The 20,364-nt window shown below is 43.0% G+C and overlaps 2 long non-coding RNA genes across 3 annotated transcripts; one reads left to right on the forward strand and one right to left on the reverse strand.

Annotated features, from left to right (window-relative positions):
- The first annotated feature begins 4,792 nt into the window (after nt 1-4,792).
- LOC122675740 lies at nt 4,793-11,179 on the forward strand. Its single transcript, XR_006335329.1, has 3 exons — nt 4,793-4,874; nt 6,390-6,494; nt 9,969-11,179. It is a non-coding gene; the product is annotated as an uncharacterized LOC122675740 (long non-coding RNA).
- Nucleotides 9,166-17,252, reverse strand: LOC122675738. Of its 2 annotated transcripts, XR_006335328.1 has the most exons (4): nt 17,110-17,252; nt 11,906-12,074; nt 11,189-11,244; nt 9,166-9,509 (listed from the first exon to the last, which is right to left on the reverse strand). It is a non-coding gene; the product is annotated as an uncharacterized LOC122675738 (long non-coding RNA). The 2 variants fall into 2 exon arrangements; XR_006335327.1 differs by lacking the exon at nt 11,189-11,244.
- Between the last annotated feature and the right edge of the window lie 3,112 nt (nt 17,253-20,364).

Below are 20,364 nucleotides of genomic sequence, written 5' to 3' on the forward strand. Positions count from 1 at the left end.
CATGAAGTGCATAATGAATCTGCAACGGGAGATCTGTTTTTCTGTCTTTAAAGGCCATCTCCTCTCTGTCCTCATTACCATTTCTCAAGGTCAAGGTCTCATTAATCACTCTGTAAACACTTTGTGGGCACCTGTTATGTCCCAGGTGCTGTACTAAGCCTGGAGACATACATAGCTAAGCCTGTAAGACACACATAGCTGTGGATCTGATGGTGCTCTTATTTTAGGATTGGAGACAGACAATTCACATGCAAACAATTAAATAAGGTGATTTAATATAGTAGTAAGTACTGTAAAAAAAAAACAAACAAGAATTTCTGATGAAGACAGGTTAGCATACAGGTATGGAGTTTAGAAGAGGCTTCCTGGGGAGCTCAGCTGGTAAAGAATCCACCTGCAATGCAGGAGACCTCGGTTCAATTCTTGGGTCAGGGAGATCCTCTGGCAAAGGGATAGGCTACCCACTCCAGTATTCTTTGGCTTTGCTGGTGGTTCAGACGGTAAAGAATGTGCCTGCAGTGTGGGACACCTGGGTTCCAACCCTGGGTTGGGACGATCCCCTGGAGGAGGACATGGCAACACACTCCAGTATTCTTGCCTGAAGAATCCCAAAGGAGAGAGGAGCCTAGCAGGTGACAGTCCCTAGGGGTTGCAAAGGGTCAGACACAACTGAGCGACTAAGCACACACACGGAGCATAGAGAACTTCCCTGGGGGCTCAGTGATAAAGAATCTGCCTGTCAGTGCAGGAGATACAAGAGATGTGGGTTTGATCCCTAGGTTGGGAAGATCCTCTGGAGAAGGAAATTTCAACCCACTCCAGCATTCTTGCCTGGGAAATACTATACCATGGACAGAGGAGCCTGGCAGGCTACAGTCCATGGGGTCACAAAAGAGTTGCATGTACCTGAGAGACTAATGGAGTATAGAGGGTTGTAAACGAGGAGGTGACATGATCTAATTTATATATTTGAAATCTCACCATCTGCCTTCATTATTCTAGGGCCATTGCAATTGTTCCCTCAGCAAAAGTCTCTGTCTCTTTTTACTGTGGCCAAAGAGGTCTTAGTAAAATGTCTAAAATCAAACTCCAATAGTAGGCACAGCTACTGAGATCTCCACCCAAGGTTCTGCATCAGTTTCTCCACAGGCCCAGCCCATCCCACCCCTACCCCGCAACCCCACCCCCCACACAGCTCTTCCAGAGCCCTGAGATGCTCAGTGTCCCCTGGCACGCTGCCCACTCCTTTGAGGTGGGCACTGGCACAGACTGCTCTCACCCTGTGATCTCCTTCCTCCCTCCTTCTTTATGGAACTCGTTCTCTTCCTTTAAGGTTTTGTTTGAAAGTCTCTTCTTATAAGTTTTCTCTCATTCTTCCATGCAGAGCCAATTAGTCACTGCCTTCCATGTGCTCATAACACATTTTGTTCACAGCTGTATTATAACATATCAAATAGGTTTGTAATTATTTGTGTGTGTGTGTGTGTGTGTGTGTGTGGCAAGCAGGGCCCATGTCTTAGTTCTACTTTTCTATCTAGAACCTAGTAAGGCTGGGCACCTAGTATTAGTGGCTACTTAACAAATGGGTTTGTAGATAGATCATTGGATGGAAGGGTGGGTAGGTGGGTGAAGGGATTACTAAATGGATGAATATAGGCTACCCGCCCCACCTCCGCCCTGCATTTTAAAAGCAAGACAATTCTGATCTGGTTTGTCATCTGTGAAATGAAGAATCAGACTGGGCAATTCTAAAGGTTACATCTAGCTCTGATGTTCCAGGTTCTGAGAGTTCATAAATCACACCTGGTTATTGTCAATGAAATCAGAAAGCCTTCTTGGCTTGACTGCTTGCGAGAACACAAAGGGCTCCCAGACTCAAGATTAAGGATCATAAAACCCATGAGCCCTGCTGCACTGGGATAAATAAAGCCTGGGCATGGGCTGGGTGCCCTCTTGTCCCAGTTGGCAACACTCATCACACCTTGACATACCTGCTGAGGCGAAGAAGCCTCAAGAAGAACAGGTTTCGAGCTGGCTTAGCAATAGCACAGCTAAACATGTCTGTAAATTTCCAGGGCTGAGCAAGGGCCTGGAGAAGTGAGCATGGGCCGCTATGTTACTCAGATCTGGGGGCTATTTTTGCTTACCCCATCATCTGTGGGTGCCATTGTCAGGGCAGACGTGAGTAGATTTAGGTCAGAGATGAGGAGAGAAATAATTCCTAACTCAGCTTCTGATGCGAGAAAGGAGTGAGGACACATATTACCCTCCCTATCTGGCTAGAAGAGAAGGTGACCAGAGATTCAGTTCAAGCCAGAGAGCCTGTTTGGGTGGCAGCCACATGCTTAGCCTTTGGCCAGGATCACTGGAGAAGGCAGGGAGGGATGAAATTGGTCCTGCCTTCAAGAAGTTTATACTTGAGTCAGGGAGACCAGTGGTGTACTTAAGATGAGAGAGGTAAGTTCTTTGGGAAGCGGAGAGAGAAGGAAGTTTGTATGGATGAAGGTTAGAAAAGGAAGGAAGGAATACTTCAAAGGAGGAGATGTAAGTAACAGAAAGGGCCTCAATCAACCATGTCCGTCAGGAAGGGTGCTCAAACAAGGCACAGAGGGGTTGGAGTCAGGGCATTGGAGGCAGGTGGGCAGTGTGCTTGGCTACAGCAGAGGGGTCTAAGAGGAGGAAGAGGGGGCTTCACTACACTGGAGGAGGTGGGGCAGAGGAGCCAGCCGTGTCTTAGACACATCATAAACAATATTTACCCAGGGCCAGTTTTGGCCAGGTCCAGTTCCTACCTTTGAGTATCAGTTCCCAAGGTTTAGAATGCATCCTGGAGGCAGGGGGGGGCCACAGGGGATCCTGAGTGGGACAGTATGGAGAGCCTTGCTCTGCTCTACACAACCTCTGTAATCCCTTCCTGGGAGATTATGTCATCAATTACTATTTATCATCAACACAATACTTTTACAGGGAATATCAGGATGTACACACACACACACAGCTCTGGGAATAAGTCTCCTAGAGCTAAAAAGATGGGCTATAGAAGGCCAGATGTCCAAAGTACTTTCCTGACCACTTTAACAGCAGGAATTGGGGCTCTCAGATCTGAGGACTGGTCTCCTGTGACATTTCCTCCTTCACTCTGGATGGCAACAGAGATCTCAGCCCTCTGGCTGCTCATGTGCAAACAGCCGATTTCCAGGCCTAGGATCAAAGGCAGGACACAGCACACAGAGATTGGTAAGAGGAAAAGAGACAAGCCAGTATTTGAAACGATGGAAAAGAAAACACCTCTAAACCCAAAGAGCAGCTCAGTCTAAAGGGATTGAGTCCTACCTTTCAAAAATGCAATCAACATTGAAATCATTCATTTCCTTCTTCCCCCTTCCTACACAGGGAGGGACTTTACCATAAATTAATTTGGAAGTTAAGTGAGTGCAAACTTACTTTTGAAAGTACCCAAGAGGCAGAAATAGGGATGAATCAAGCTGTAAAATAGGCTGTGCAAAGAAAGATGCTAGGGATTTAAACTTGTCTGCTGGCTTTTAAATAAGTTCACTCTTGCTGATGTGGGGGCTTGTATGGTTCTTGGCTATTTTTGAAAAGTTTTCATTTTGACTGGATGCTGGGGACTTCATTGGTCCTTTGCCCTGCGAACTGTCAGAGAGCCAGGGCCAGGCATTTATACAGAAAGGACATTGAGGACCTTCAAACCCTGTTGATAATGGTGGGTGCCCAGACTCCCTTCAGAAAGAGGGCATTTCTCCTCCATCTCAATTTCCTGCTGTGCAGAAACTCTGCATATTGTAGGAGTCAGGCTGAAAGGAATAGCCCCGACTTTAGCCCCAGGATGTGTGGGTTCTACATCAAGTCTAACCCTTAACAGCCAAAAGACTATGGCAGAGTCATGCTCCCTCTTGGGGCATCAGTTTTCTTTTATGAGAATCCAGGGAATTAAGAATGTTATATTTGTGGTCCCTGCCAGGACTAATGAACTATGAATTGAATTTGTTCAGATGCTAAACTGGCCAATTCAATGAATCAGATTCTCTTTTATCCTGATGTTCATGAAGAAAAAAGAATTGGTAAAACAATAACTTATACCAGATACTGTGCTGATATGCTTATTATTTCATTGACCAACAAACTGATATTCAGAATGAAATGACTCAACTAAACCACAACAGCAATTCCGATGGCCTGGTGGAGAATTAGGACAGAAGCAGCCCAGATTCCCACACCTTCTGCATTTGCACCCAGGATCCCAGAAAATCAGGTTATGATCTTAATGGTAATAATGAATGATAATATTTAAAACTAATAGATCTTAAAATATCTTATGAATTATCAAAGAAAGCTTAAATCATACTAGTGTATGATTTTAGTATTTAGCGAAGTGTGTTGTAATTTACTGTTTGGAGACCAAGAATCAGTAAATGATATAGATGACAACAACATGAACCAGAATTTTCCATTGCCTAGCCACCTTAGGTAAACAGGAATTTACTGTGTCATTAAAACAATAGTGGCTTCTAAGGACTATATTCTGGGAGTCTCAGGCTTGCCAGCTGTCCAGCAATGGGTCAGCTGCAGGCTCACTGTCCACTCCAGCTGGGCATTACTGGGATTCAATCAGTCTCCACTTCAGAAATCATGGGCGGTGTTTCCATGGAGCTCTGCCCGAAAAGAGGTGATCTAAATCTTGCATGAGAGATGTACATCAATAGGGAGCTTTGCCTAGAACACTGTGACCTAAAAAATCATATTAAGGAACTCAGAATGCAGAGTCAGTTTCAGAGACACCAGGTGACCTTGTGCAAGGCACCTTGTAGATTGCCTTGCTGACTGGACTCCCCTAATGAATGGTGACTGCCTCTGTGAGTACCTGGGTTAGTGGCAAGCCCCTGCCAGGGGCAAACATTCTGATTTTCACTGCCCTATTTTTTAAAGGCAGCCTGCTTCTTCTATTAATCATCTTGCTGTTTGTTTGTTCTGGGAAGGCAAGCACTGATTCACAAAGGGAAATATCTTAGTGGTTAGACTGGAACGGTATCTTTGCTGTGTGTTTTTGAAGATCCTGCTCGTTTTATTTCTTCAAATCACTTAAATAAAGATGTAAGTGATACATTTCGTGTGGAATTTAGGGCCAAGAAGGGTTTGGTCCTCCTTCCCGTACATAGCTATTCCACAATCCGTACATAGCTATTCTTCCTTTACTGGATGAAAAGTACTATATAATACTGCGAAGTTCCCTCTTTGTCTAAGCTGCTGGGAGGCTCAAAAATCACACTCTATGCTTCAGTAAAGTTATTATAATTCTGAGTTCTCCTCCTCACTGTCCTTTTCTTTCCTGACCAGGTCTTAATCTTTTATCTGTGTTTTAATGAGGTTGTTACCTCTATATCTTATGAGCTATTTTAGATATTTTTTGGAAGTGCCATGCAAATAAATCAATAATGTGGGTTAATGTGTTTCATGAGTGCTTTCCAGATGAGGAAATTTAGAAGATGAATGCTTAGTCTATGATGAAGTCTAAAATTTTCACTTCTAACACAGCTTCATCATTAATGTTTAAAAGCTCATATATAGTAATAACTATGAACCTTTGCAGTCTTTACCATTTGTAAGGCAAATGCCTTCACATGTGTGCTGTCTTTTTAAATTAGTGTTCCTACTTTATAGATGAAAAAGTGAGGTTTAGAGACATTAAGTGGATTGCCAGAAGCCATGGAGTTAGTAAACTCTGGTCTTCTGACCCTCAGCCAGGTCTTTTGTTGGTCCCAGTTCCCCAGTATCATCTTGTCTCTCACTAGCTTCTCATTTAAACCAGCACTCTTCACATTATCTTCAAACACGTTGTTCTGGCTTTTTTAATGTGTCGATCAGATTGAAATAAAAGGTCATCTTAGTGACTATTTCTCTTACTGAGATGGTCTGCAGGCAGTCTGGAAACTGCTGATTTAAGGTCTAAAGGGTCAAGCTTGGAATGACCCTTCTAGAAAATCTGAGTTCCCTCCTGTCATGCCTGGGGTTCCACGTTTCAGTTTAACTGACACATCATGTGCAATCATGTTTGAGGTGTAAAGAAAAAATGGGAAAATGTGATTTTTAGCATGTTTTTCTCTTCTGTAGAAGTTATTTTAAGTACTTCTGGGGCTCCCATGTCCCTGAGTGGCACACAGAATACCAGATCCACAGATTGTTGGGACAGTCATGGAGAATGACTCATTGCTTCCAAGGGCTGGTTGGTATGGAAACATATGATATCTTTTACACTCATAACCTCACGGTCAAGTTGGTCCACAAAGTGGGTCAGCCAGACAACCTGCTTTAATGTCTCCTTAAAAATTAGGTAGTCACTGCTTTTGAATTTTTGTTTCCTTGCACTTCAGGCCACCCACCCACTACCAACTGCAAGTTGAAGAGCTTTGGAAGTAGTTTGTCCAGAAGGGCCACTGCATCTAGAACCTTCTGGGTGGCCAAGCACCCGAAAAGAGGTGTGTATCCAACACTTTTCTTTCTGATCTCCTTCTCCAGGCTTGGCTGGACCCAATAGGCCTCAGATCCTGCCCACAGTCTGGGGGCTGGAAAGGCTAATCTCAAAGGGCTAGAAATGAGTCAGTTTCCACACTCAGCTTCAGGCGGCGTGTGGCTTCCTGAAGCCAGACAAGGAAGCTCTGAATTTCAAAGAGCAATTTTTTTTTTCTTTGCATACCATATCCGGAACTGAAACCACCAATTCATTTCACTTAAGATCTCACTCTACATTCAGATTATCAATAACATTCCAGAGATAAGATACCCAGGCTTCATGAACCAAGTCTTTCTGTCTCTGTCACTCTCTTTTCTCTTGGTACTAATGTTGGTGGTTTCTTCCTTTTCTTTTGTTCAGTCCTGACAACACAGAATTTAGAGGCCTTTGTGTTCTTCACAGGTGTTTGTGAGGGTTTGTCCCTGCCCATAGCTTTCTGCTTTCCCTTGCAAGTCAGCTTGACTGGGTGTGAGTTAAGGTCCTAGGTTCCATGTCTCATTCCAGGGCGGCAACTGACTTTGTGACTTTGCTGAGAGCTTCCACACAGAGGTCATCTCACTAACCTGGGAAAGCAGTTAAAAGATGGAGTGTATGGAGAGATGTAAGCAAACTTCAAGAAATAGGAAATCAATGGAAAATGTACACAATGGCAATGCCTCCCAATGTCAACTGACACATCAACCAGTTAGGGGGAAAAAGGATCTCTATCATTTACACAGTACCTTTCAATTTATAAACCACTTTCACATCCTTTTTCTATCTTCATTCTCACCAGAACTTGTGAAATTAGCCAGACAAGCTTTATCTTCCCCAATTTAGACAGGAGAGAGTACCCACTGCTAATAAAAGTGATGGACCCATGCCATAAGAGTGAAAAAAGCAGATACCTCAGATTAGAAACCAGTTCTATTCATTCCAACTCCTGTATTCTTGGAACTCCCATTTATCCTTATGTATAATATAATATTACATCACAATCCATGACCTAATGTTACACAGGCATTTGTTGACATTTTAGAATTTTAGGCTCTTATAGTTCAGGATTAATGGCTGTTGTTCATTACTTTGGTACAAAATTCTAAGTCTCTGCTTTCTTTATTTAAAAAGTAGAAGAAGGCATTGAATCCTGTGTTGCTTTCAATGCTAACATTCTGTACGTCCTTGTGTCAGTGACTACTGAATCCATGGAATTAACCACAAATGTTCCTCAAAGGATTTGCTATGGAGCATAAGCACCCAGGATGACTGTAGTGTTCAGTGAAAATGGTTATCATGGTCAAACAAGTTAGAAAAAAAAGAAGGATTATTAAAAATGAAACAGGTTGCTTTGCTCTGTCCCTTTTCAGAGTATTTACATGCAAATCTACATGGGGGGGGGGGTGGGCTATGGAATGTGCAACGTTCCTCTAAGTTGGTCCTAGAACACGGATCTCATAGAATCAGTGTGCTATGGATCCCGTTGTGATAAACAGCAGGACAATCTCTGATGATCCCATTGGTCTTTTAAAGCAGCTTCACAGATTCCAAGAAAAATCTTACAACACCCCAGTACCACTACCACCTCCTGCTGCACCCCACCTCAGAACTGTATTTGCTAGGCCACGGAAGGCGATCCTCCAAGCCAGGTACCACCTAGCATAGAGCAACTCCGCTGCACAATCTGGATCACATCATTTCAGCCACAGAAGACTTTGAGCTGGAAAAAAAAATCCCCACAATCCATCTGAAAGCAAGCACTTCCACATGTGGCCTGAATATAGGACTAGAGGCAGCATCTTTGATTGCTTTGGAAAGTTACTGCCCTTTCATTTCCCTGAGAGCAGGATCTCATCACTCTCTTTTTATGGGAGAAGAAAGGTGAGGCCGCTTAAAGATTTTCCACCCTGTCAATTGCCATTCTAACTCCTGTGGCTCTTTCAGCATCCTCCCTCTATGGAAAAAAAGGAATTCTAGACTTTCAGAGAGACTCTTAGAGGGTGGCATAGTACAGGGGGCTTTGTCTGGTCTGCAGCCTGTTTTCAGCATCCCTTCCACAGCCCCTGTAGGACGGCTTCTAGGGTCACATGCTCTCTTCTCAGAGGCAACCTGGCTCCATGTTAGCAGTTTTTAGATTGTCCAAAAATTCTAAGCCACCCTCGGTCTCATGGGAACTTCCTCCTGTGGCTGGCACCAAACAATTCCAACCGTGCTTCCGCAAGCGTCCAATGTGTTGCTGTCAATCTCACAGGTGACTCAACTTGTCTTAAATCCCTATCAGAAAAGTCTCATGAACAGCATGTACTTCTATTCTCGAGCCCAACTTCTTGTGAAATAACCTTCTGCCGTCTCTTCCCATCTTCCTCGCTCTAGAGGAAGTCTTTGTGGTGCCAAAGGTACTATTTACCTGTTTGACTGAGAAGCCTCCACTTTGAGCGTAGAATTCCTGCTCTAGGCTTAAGTCTGCAAATGCCATCTTCAAGTTTAGGGTAGTGTTTCTGCTTTTGACCTCAGCCACATTTGTGCTTGGTTAGAGATTGCTAGTTATATGAGAGACAGACAAATTATCTTTCGTCTAGAATGACATGAAACTCCCTCATGCTGAACTATGCAGAGGAAACTTCAGGCTAAAAGAAGTCATCAGGCAAACACATTTAAAATGACCTTGGGACTACTTCTGTTTTATTTGCAGGAAGAAAATAATCCTCATTTCTCCATTGACTTGTATAGATGTTCTGCACTCTTTATCAACCATCTAGGTAGTACTCTAAGATTTTACATGAATATTTCACATTTGTTATCTCATTTACCCCCATAGCAACCATTCAAGTCAGATATTATTGTATCATGTCATTACACTTTATGTGAGCACTGTGGTTGTGGGCTAGTGTTAATCTTTTGTTCTATTGTTAGAATCCTGGACTGCGATTCAGAAGTTCTGGGTTCTAACCCCTCTGCGACCTTCTGCAAGTCACTTTCTCTTTTTGGCCCTCAATCTCTCCATCTGTAAAACAGAAGAGATGTGGGGTGAACTTAGACGAACTTCAATACTCCCCATCCTGGTCAGCCTCTAGCAACTGCTTGTCTCTGTTCACAATGTGACCAGAGAGACAAAAAACACTGCTGAATATCCAGGACAGCAGTACTTCTCCCCAGTATTTGCCACACTGATGGTAAATGAGAAATATTGTCTCATTAGCTTTACATCTAAAAGAACAACATGCCCATAGTCATTCATTACACACGGCACTGTGACAATAATTTTTTTTAATGCAGAAATCCTGCTTGGTTCAAGTTAAGAAATGCTTGAGAGAAAGTTCAAGTTTTGAAACTGCTAATACCTTCCTGAGATGGTGTGTGGGACGCGGTGGGGGTGGGGAAGAGTAAGCCAGACAGTTCATCTTAGGGGTAACCTCTTTGGTTTATGTAAAATATATGACTCAAAGCAAATTCATTCTTGTAGGCTGCCATGCCTGAAGGAGAACGAAGCTACGCTCAAAAGAGATTGAATTTTTCATACAATTAATCAGCTACATCTTTGTGTTGTATAGCACAATGTCTAATTTCCAGAGGAAAGATCACTTTCAAACCACATAAATGATGATGCTTTTGGGAAAAAAGACAGTAAAAAGGAAAACCCACCTCTCCTCAATGTAAAGATTTCACTATGAACTCACCTATTGTTTTTATTTTACACCCACAGTCTTGATGCTTATTATCTCTGAAATCATTTCAGTTTCCAAAAATTATTTGAAACACTCCTACATCTGGGGCTTTTGATAAACAGTCCAGCTTCTACAGACAGAAACAGTTGTGCATTTGTGTGTGTGTGTGTGTGTGCACACGCGAGATGTGTTTGAGAGACAGAAGGACGAGTTTAGGAGAGAGGGAGAAAGTGACGGCACCCTTCTGAGCTACACAGCCTGGACACTTGTGACCTGAGTAGGTTTCACTGTAACACACAAAGAAGTCTATGAGCGTGGTTCTTCCCTCCATGGATCTCTCTCTTGAGACTGCAAGAAACTTTGGGGTAATTTTACTCTGATGCTAAGAATAAAAATCATGATGAATGTTTTGAGCACTTACAATGTTCCAGGAAATTTTCTAAGAGCTTTAATACACGTGAAATCACATATTACTCACAAGTCATTGAGGTTGATACTATTCTTATCACATTCTACAGATGAAAAAAAAGAATCACAGAGAAGTAGGCTCCCCATTCGCTAGCTTATTAACAATGAATTAAAATCTTGCCTGACAACCATCAAGACTGGAGAGGCCACTTCCTGTGGGAGGAGCTTTCAGTGAGATGGAATCTCTCTTCTCTCAACAGCCTCCAGCTTTCTCATGGCATTGAAGCCACTGCCTTAAGCTACAGTCATCTGTGTGCCTGTTAAATCTTCTCTGGGAAGACTCTAAGGTCCTTATGATCAGGGTAGTATTAAAATTATCCTTGTTTTCCCACAGCCATGGCAAAAGTGCCTGGCACTGCATAGGCACTTTAGGAGATACTAGTTGAAAAAGTGAGTGAAGAAACCCAAGTTTCAGACCTGAGTTTGCACAACCATGTTAGAAAAATTGATAGAGACCGCTCTCCAGGATCAAAGTGGCTGAATCTTGAGACAATGATCTGTGACTATTAAAATAAAACATTTTATTTGTTTTTATCCCTGTAGAGGTTACCTCTGAATTCATCTTCACCTCTTGGATGGTTATGGTGGGTGCCCTGTCCATCTGGCCTGAAAAGTAGGTTTTAAAAGAAATACTGTAATGAGGGCAAGAAAGCTTAAGTCATGTCAAGTTCTGAAGTTTGTTGTATACACCACCATTGCCCATCCTGAAGTTAACTTTTTACAGGTTAAATTGATACCATTCTTATTAGCTTTCCTTATCCTTTTAGAAATAGAGCAGAATCCCATCTAGAACACAGGTTAAACCTCACCCCCAAAGCATCTCAAGACCATATAGAAAAACTGAGATGTAATGAGATGCCTCTGATAAAAGTGTGATCTTATAAGGAAGGAACTCCTTAAAATAGATAATCCCCCAAAGTCACCCACTTTGACCCTCTCATTTAGCAGATAGGGATAATGTGGCTCAGAGAGAGGAAATGAGCTGCCAAAGGTGCCAAATCAATTTAGTAATAATAAAAAAGAAGGTATACTCAAGACAGGGAACTCTTAGATGAGACTCTTCCCTTTTATTGATACAGTGTGCTATCCTTCATGACTGGGTTACAAGTTTCAGTGATTCCTAGAATAAGACAGATTATACTTGAGGTAAAAGTTTGATTGGCGTTCGAGAACATCCTCAGGCTTGGGCAAGACCCATCTTAAGGGCCTGCGTGGTGGGAGAGGGTGGGTCTCTATTTTTGATTACATACTAAACATTTGTACCTACCAAACCACAGCAGGATAAATTAGTTGGTTGGCGTCAAAAGAGCATGAGTCACCATTCTCACCAGCAATAAATCCGATTTCTGGCACAGAGGAGTTCAAATTCAAAATGACAGCTGAGATCGGAGTATGTTGGCCTCCCTCCATCCACGGTTCTTCTGCCCATGTCCATACTGGAAGAAAATGTAACTTTACCTCACAATGATGGTCGAGGCTTTTAGAGTAGCCAGGATCTTGTAATGTTGCTGGTAGCTAAAAAGCCATCAAAAGAGAGAAATGCCTGAGCAGATGGCAATGACCAGCAGGTGAAATCTTAGCCTTGTCCCTCGCTCTTTATGTTCATGTTCATGACTTTGAACATGCACATGTCTCTGAGGGCTGCATTTCCCCCATGTGAAATTTGAAGAGTCTGGGCAGGGGATGTGCAGATTGCCCTCCACTTCTAGGATTCACTGAGCTCATGAATGCATCAACCCCTCCTTTCCTAAGTGTGGTTCTGGGAGTCCTCAGGAAAGCAGCCACTCGGAGACATGTGGTTTCCAACCCTTGCAGCCATTTGGGAGCTGGAAACATATGGACATGAAGTTCAAAGAACGGACTCTGTTCCAGTCTCAGCCCTCCAGCCTAGGTGATCTTAAACAACTTCAGTTCCCTTTCTGAACCTCCAATTCTTCCTCTGAAGAGTCCAAGCAATGATACCTATTTAGTTGAGTTGTCTTGTGGGTCAGAAGAGATTTTACATGTCAAAGTGCTTATAACCTGAAAAGCATACGGGTTTTGTGGGGGAGAATGAGGATGGAGATGTAGATGAGGGGTTACGAACAGTTTTTGATTTTCCATAGAGATACAAATGAACTGTAGGTTCAGGGTCAGCAAGTAAGGGCAGAGACTGAGACACGCTGGCTGAGTGCTCTGCTCACCCTGAGCATCACCCCAGCAGTTCCTGCATAACCCTCTCCCTTCCTTTCCACCGTCACCCCCGTCTCCCCAGTCCAACAGAAAGTGTCACCCGTCTTACGTCTTGCGCCTCCCTCACCCCCACCCTCCTCACTGCAGACCCAGCTGGAGTGTCAAATCAAAACCCTTGTACAGATATTTCACCCTCACTTCTAGACCGTCTAAAAGAAAACAACAGAGGCGCTCCCTCCGCCTACACGTTTCCCTTTGTTTTGAGGGCTGTGGCAGCCTGGTCCTGTGGCAGTTAGAGCTCCCAGCGAGAAAAGCAGCTCCATCTCTTGAGTCCTCTCTTGGCACACTCGAGTTCTGGGTGTTCAGCAGGTGACCTGGCATTTTCCCAGGGCTAAGGAAGGCCTGATGGTACCCAGTAGGCATGACACGTGAGATGGAAGACAGGGCTTTTCACGTGGATCCATAAGATGATGGAGCTGCAAAGGGCATTAGGAACTACCCATTTCAACCCCCCGTTGGTTACAGATGCACAAACTGAGCCCTAGAGAAGAGAAGCAATGTTCAGTGTCATTTAGAAATTGTGAGCCAGAAGGAACTATAAGGACATCTAAATCAAATTCCTCATTGTACGGATGAGGAAACTGAGGTTCAGCAATACTAACACACATGCTCTAGAGGTAAGGAATCAGTACCCATCCCATAACCTGTGGCTCAAAGGTCAGATCTCATTTCATGGGAACTGCACATAAAATATATAGTGTGGAAACTGTGTACGTGAAATCTAGCTTCTAAGAATATGTAGATCAAGCAATAGGTTATTATATTCATGTAAATTTGGGGAGATAATTTATATCCATATTTTAGAATTCCCACTTTAGTTTATGAGATTCATCATGTGTTCCTGGGTATAGGATGTGATGAAGAGCATAATTAAATTTGTGTTAGTGTTTTAGGATATGTGGGTATAGGCAAAAAAAATAACTACTTAGAGTTATTATTCCAGTTCTGATGCCCAAAGGAGCCATGTAAGTGTCAATTTTATGAAATTTTCTAACATCAGAAAGCAGCTTATCTGTGATGGTTCAAAGTTAGGCCCTACTGAGTGAAAGTTAAGTCTAGAAACAGAAGAATCTGTATGAGTATTGGATCTAAAGCATATTATTTACTGAAGCATTTGTCTCACTTTGGGGCCAGACCAGTACTGTGTTTGTAAATGTGTAACAACTGGCTTTAAGTGGGATGGGGGTGGTAAGGGACAAGACACGTTTGTTGTGTTTTCCAATATCCTTGGTAGATATTGTTAGAACATCTTGGTAGAGATGTTCCCACAGAGACCACTCTCAAGCTACCAGGGCAACATTGTTGAATGTGTCCTTTGTAAGAGATGCACAGCAGTACATAATGATTCTAACATATGGATAAAATCAATATTAACAACCTCAAGAACATATATGATAATAACATTTCATAAAATAAATAGGAAGTGATACGTTTTGAGTATTTTCTACCATTGTTTTTAATGCTATTTATTTATATGTTTATGTGATTTAATTTTTTTTTTTTCTTTTTTTTTTTCTTTTTTTTTTTTCAGCCATGGATTTACATGTATTCCCAATCCCGATCCCCCCTCCCACCTCCCTCTCCACCCGATTCCTCTGGGTCTTCCCAGTGCACCAGGCCGGAGCACTTGTCTCATGCATCCCACCTGGGCTGGTGATCTGTTTCACCATAGATAGTATACATGCTGTTCTTTTGAAATATCCCACCCTCACATTCTCCCACAGAGTTCAAAAGTCTGTTCTGTATTTCTGTGTCTCTTTTTCTGTTTTGCATATAGGGTTATCGTTATCACCTTTCTAAATTCCATATATATGTGTTAGTATGCTGTAATGTTCTTTATCTTTCTGGCTTACTTCACTCTGTATAATGGGCTCCAGCTTCATCCATCTCATTAGGACTGGTTCAAATGAATTCTTTTTAATGGCTGAGTAATATTCCATGGTGTATATGTACCACAGCTTCCTTATCCATTCATCTGCTGATGGGCATCTAGGTTGCTTCCATGTCCTGGCTATTATAAACAGTGCTGCGATGAACATTGGGGTGCACGTGTCTCTTTCAGATCTGGTTTCCTCAGTGTGTATGCCCAGAAGTGGGATTGCTGGGTCATATGGCAGTTCTATTTCCAGTTTTTTAAGAAATCTCCACACTGTTTTCCATAGCGGCTGTACTAGTTTGCATTCCCACCAACAGTGTAAGAGGGTTCCCTTTTCTCCACACCCTCTCCAGCATTTATTGCTTGTAGACTTTTGGATAGCAGCCATCCTGACTGGCGTGTAATGGTACCTCATTGTGGTTTTGATTTGCATTTCTCTAATAATGAGTGATGTTGAGCATCTTTTCATGTGTTTGTTAGCCATCTGTATGTCTTCTTTGGAGAAATGTCTGTTTAGTTCTTTGGCCCATTTTTTGATTGGGTCATTTATTTTTCTGGAATTGAGCTTCAGGAGTTGCTTGTATATTATATATTTGAGATTAATCCTTTGTCTGTTTCTTCATTTGCTATTATTTTCTCCCAATCTGAGGGCTGTCTTTTCACCTTACTTATAGTTTCTTTTGTAGTGCAAAAGCTTTTAAATTTCATTAGGTCCCATTTGTTTAGTTTTGCTTTTATTTCCAATATTCTGGGAGGTGGGTCATAGAGGATCTTGCTGTGATTTATGTCGGAGAGTGTTTTGCCTATGTGATTTAATTTTTAATCAGAACTGTGCTTTCAACCCCTTTGCCAAATTCCTGATAATTTAATAATCAGCTCTTGTAATCTAGAACAAGTTAGCAAACCTCTGGGCCAAACAGATCTGAGTTTGAATCCTGGTCTACCATTCTGCCAGCTATGTGGTGTTGGGTGAGGTTTAAAACTCCTTTGAGCTTTAGTTTTTTCAGCTATGGATGGTGACATACCAACAACAGCTTCATGGGTTTATACATGATGCTCAAATGAGATAATGCTTAGCACAGTAGCTCTACATACACACCCCACAAATCACCATTAGCACACCATGCCACATTCATGCACTCAATATACATTTTGCAGGAATGTGTTTTATGAGTACTACCTGTGGTACATGAACTTCAGGGTTACATGTTAAGGGGGTTCAGAATACCTCAAACATGACTTTTACCCTGCTCTCAAAGCATTTATAGTCTAAAAGAATGGGATATACTGGAAGCATAACCCACAGCAAGTACTGATCAGGTCATAAAAGAACAAAGAGCTTGGGAAGGGAGAGAAGGAAGAATTCTTGGAGGCAACTGCATTTGAGCCATAGCTATCAGAACAGACCTGTACATACAGAGGTGTCCAGAAAGGAAGGTGCCAAGAAAGGAGAAGAAAGGGAGCAAAGGCAAGGAAGAAGGGACATGAAGATGGAGGAGTAGAGGATTTGGTGAAACAAGATGTATAAAAAGGGGTGCTGGAGAGACTGTTGGAAAGGCAAACAACCCCTCAATCATGTTAGTCTTGAATGCTGAGGAATTTGGTTTCTGCTCACTCAGCTAATCATGAGCCTGGGGAAATGTCTTCCTTTGACGCAAATCAGGTATTTGGATTACCAATCGTATTATGTGAAATATTTGTTCACTAGATACATTTTTATGGTCATTGTGCTTTCCTTGAACAAGACTTGTTAAGGGTTAACCAGATAGTGAAAGGCAATTTTAAATAAAGTTACTCTGTGGAGAAAAAAGTCCTGTATTCAGGGATAGAAGGTGGCATTACAGCTCCCAGTTGAAAACAAAGTCATTATTGAAAGCCTTTGATAAATATTAGGAAGGCTTAAGCCAGTGGCAGTATTTCATGAGTTTTGAATTGTCTGCTGGGTCCCTCTTGCATTATGCTTCACACACACAAAAAGTCATATGACCTACATCTTTATCTGCTCCCGTCTTCAGCTTCTATATATAGGCTTCGGTTATGAATGTTTTTTCCTATGAAAAGGTCAGACCTTGCACATGTACCATCAGTGCAAAGACCTGCTTATTAAAAAGCAGGCGGGCGAGTTTGTAAAAGTCATTGAAATAATACTGATGTGGGGAAAAGCTTGGCAGCTTGCTGAAAAAGAAATAACCTCCAAACTTTCTCAGAGGGAAGGTGGGGGAAACCTTTAGCTTGTGATTACAGAAGCATTTTTCCCTTCTGGCTACAGCGCCCTGTGGCTGTCGGTGGCACCCATTTACAGAAGCAGGCTGGGACACCCCCACCCCCAGCTTTCTCTCGTGCATGCGGGTACACAGACTCACCTCAATCAGAGAGACACCAAGCTCTGTTCACTCCTCCTCCACACCTCAAACCCCCATGGAACATCTGGAGGTGAGGCTGGGGAAGGCACCTCGCTCGGCCAGAGAGATGCAAACCCAATTTGGGGTTTCCGGTCGTACGCACAGTACAACAGCCACCTTTGGCCAACATTGCAATACCAGAATCAGAGGAGAGTTGAACTCTTACTTTTAAGCCAAAAGTTCACAGATTCAAATACCCCTCTAATGTCAGCAGCTCCCTGAGGCTAACCTTTGAGTCTGAATGCTCTGATAAGATAGAGTTGCTTTAGGAAAAAAGCCTGCCTTCCATTTGGTTTCTTTCTCAACAAGGTCAAGCTCTTTCTTGGAATGAAATTATTTACTAACTAATGTGAACCAGAATGGGGTGCTCTCTTTCTTTCACAGAAAAGAAACGGAAGTTTAAGAGGTTAAGTGACTTGCCCAAGTTCACTCAACAAGTCAGACTCCTGTTGATTACACATGTAGACAAGGAACCAGTCACATGGAATGGACAGCATTGTCATAGAAAGTGGTAGATGCCATTTGCCTGTCTTCAATTGGTTAATATCCATCTGCCAAGACAAACTTCCCAGGGGACTTTATAGACCTAAAGATCACCAGATTACAGTGAATAAAGTACTAAATTGAGGCTTAGAAAAACCTCATTATGGTTTTAGATCAGAAGCTATCAGACACTTATTTTTTCACTCACTCATTTATTCATTTGATCGATATTTATTGAGAACATGCCAGGCCTAAGTCTAGGCACTGAGAATCCAGTGTTACAAACCAAAACATGGTTCTGACTCATGGAACTTGGGCTGCTGACCATTTTTGAATACATCGCAGATTCTTTATATAATTTTTATTTGCTCACTTCTTCATCCCCTTCATCTGCCTCTTAGAGTGTGAGCCTCTCAGAAGAGTAGGCATGCCTAGCCCACTTGTAAATCTCACTGCCTGGCACCCAGTAGGTATTAGTTGCAGGAATGGTCTGGGAGGTCTCTCCAGTAATTCACTGAAAAGAGACAGAGGCTTCTTAAGAGGAATTAGAGTTGAGATTCATGTGGGACACTTCACCTATTTCCTGACTAGCAAAGTGATTCCGGAAGCCCAGCACTTGGCCTTCAGCTACAGAGGCCCATAAACAGTAGCTCCATTTTTCCTTCCAGCTCTAAGCTCTGTGTCTCCCCCACTTGGCTGGACTTCCTCCCCCGAAATGCTAAGTTTGCCTGTCTCTCTAGATAGTCCTGAGCTTCCCAGATCCAGCCCCTTCAAACCCCTGTAAAGCTCCCTTACCCTCACTTAATGCAGGTTTTAGGCCCAAGGGGGATGAAAAACATGGTGATACTGAGATAAAGATGTTCTTGCTTGCATGCATGCTAAGTAGCTTCCAGGTGTGTCCAACTCTGTGCAACCCTATGGACTGTAGCCTGCCAGGCTCCTCTGTTCACAGGATTCTCTAGGCAAAGACATTTTTAGGTTTGAACAAACAAAGCCGACTCATTCTAGCAGGAGGAGCTGTCCAAGGATAGAGTAGGCTACTTTCTGGAGTGAGAATTCCCCACCATCTGAGGGGTCTACCAGAGGCAGGACCACCTCCTCAACAATGAAGTGGGAGAGTCAAGCATGGGATGGAGACACATCACTTCTAACATCCTTTCAACCCAGTCTTCCGGGACCACCTCTCCATTCTTCACCATTTTGAGTATCAATGATGTACTAAATACCTGAAATTTCATCCCCCTTTTTCCCTGAGGAGGAGTCCAACTTGAAAGGTTAACTTTCATCTAACTTCATCGTTACCAGGACACAGACTGTGGTAATAGTGGTGATCAAAGATGAATGGGTTTCTTCCCTTTTGTTAGTTTAACTCTCTTAAAATTCCACTTTTGATGCATTGCTCACTACCTCTGAAACCTTCATCATTTGTCTATCAGTTCCACACTAAACTCTGATCACTGTAGCCTGGCCTCCTAGATCTTTCACCATCAGGCTCCAACACCTCACCTTTTCAGCCTCACCTTGAACTATTCTTTATCCACTACCTTGTTCCTAGGGTGATAACTGCAAAGCCTCTTCATCTTTTCCATCTCCACATTTTTCTTTACATTATTCCAATACCAATCATATTTGTAGGGTCTATTTCCTTACTCCTCGGAGTATTTCCTTATTTGCTTATGCTCCTGCGTCCTCACTGTCATGTGCCCAGTGTTCAGTCTAGCTCTCAGGCCAGGTTTATTGGCTAGAATTAACTTGAATTAGAAGACATTTTTCCATGCAGGGAGGCAGAAGGGCACGTTGGTGACTCCCTTGCTATGAGTCCTTGCTTTGTCACTTCCTGGTGGGGTGATTCTGACCTAGTTACTTAAACTCCCAGGGACTCCATTTCCTCATCTGTAGAATGGGAACATTAACCCCCACCTCATGTCATGGGGTTTATATGAGTTGGCTTTAATGAAGTGCTTACTTCAGTGCCTGGCATACACTTAGGGGGTACCAATTCATTGTTTAAGGTGCCCTTTTATTTCTCCCTCTTTCATGAATATTAACTCTATTTTCCATGTATAAAGCACTTCAGAATTTACGAAGACCTTTCATATGTGTTTTCACATTTAATCATCACAGTAGTATGGGAGGTAGGTGTCACCATCCCCGGAGAGTTTTGGTGACACAGGTAAAAGCAGGGGGAGGCAGACTGTGACAGGAACTCAGAGATCCTGGTTCTCCGTCCTAAATGTATTCCGCTCCAACATCTGGCTCTCAGTCTTGCCCAGAGTGCTGGCTGTGACACTGTCCAGGCTGTTGCCAGATAAACCTCACCCCTGCCCTGAGGGGAGGGTCCATGGAGACCCAGGGTGGTGTCCCGCAGAGCCTCAGTGCTCTGACTGAATGCCTGGATCAGGCTTTGTCTTGTCTCCGTGGTGAAGGGGGTTTACTAGCTCCACGCACTCCCTGGAGACTCTGCGGTTTCATTTCATCTCTGCTGCAGATCATTCTGTGACCTTTGCTCCATCTCTGTATGCAAACCTTTCTCACTGCAGGCCACCAGGTAATGCAATCATGGAACAGAACACCCAGGCTAGATGGGATCGTGGAGATCATAAAGTCCACTTCCCCAAAACCGTTTTACAAGTGAGAACATAGAGCTGCAAGGAAGGAAATTGCGTGTCCAAAGATCCCTCTAGTCTAGGTGGTCCTTAAGGCAGGGTCATATTTAGGCCCAGGAGCAATAAG

Source organism: Cervus elaphus, chromosome 19 (genome assembly GCF_910594005.1).
Source record: "Cervus elaphus chromosome 19, mCerEla1.1, whole genome shotgun sequence".
Classification (NCBI taxonomy): domain Eukaryota; kingdom Metazoa; phylum Chordata; class Mammalia; order Artiodactyla; family Cervidae; genus Cervus; species Cervus elaphus.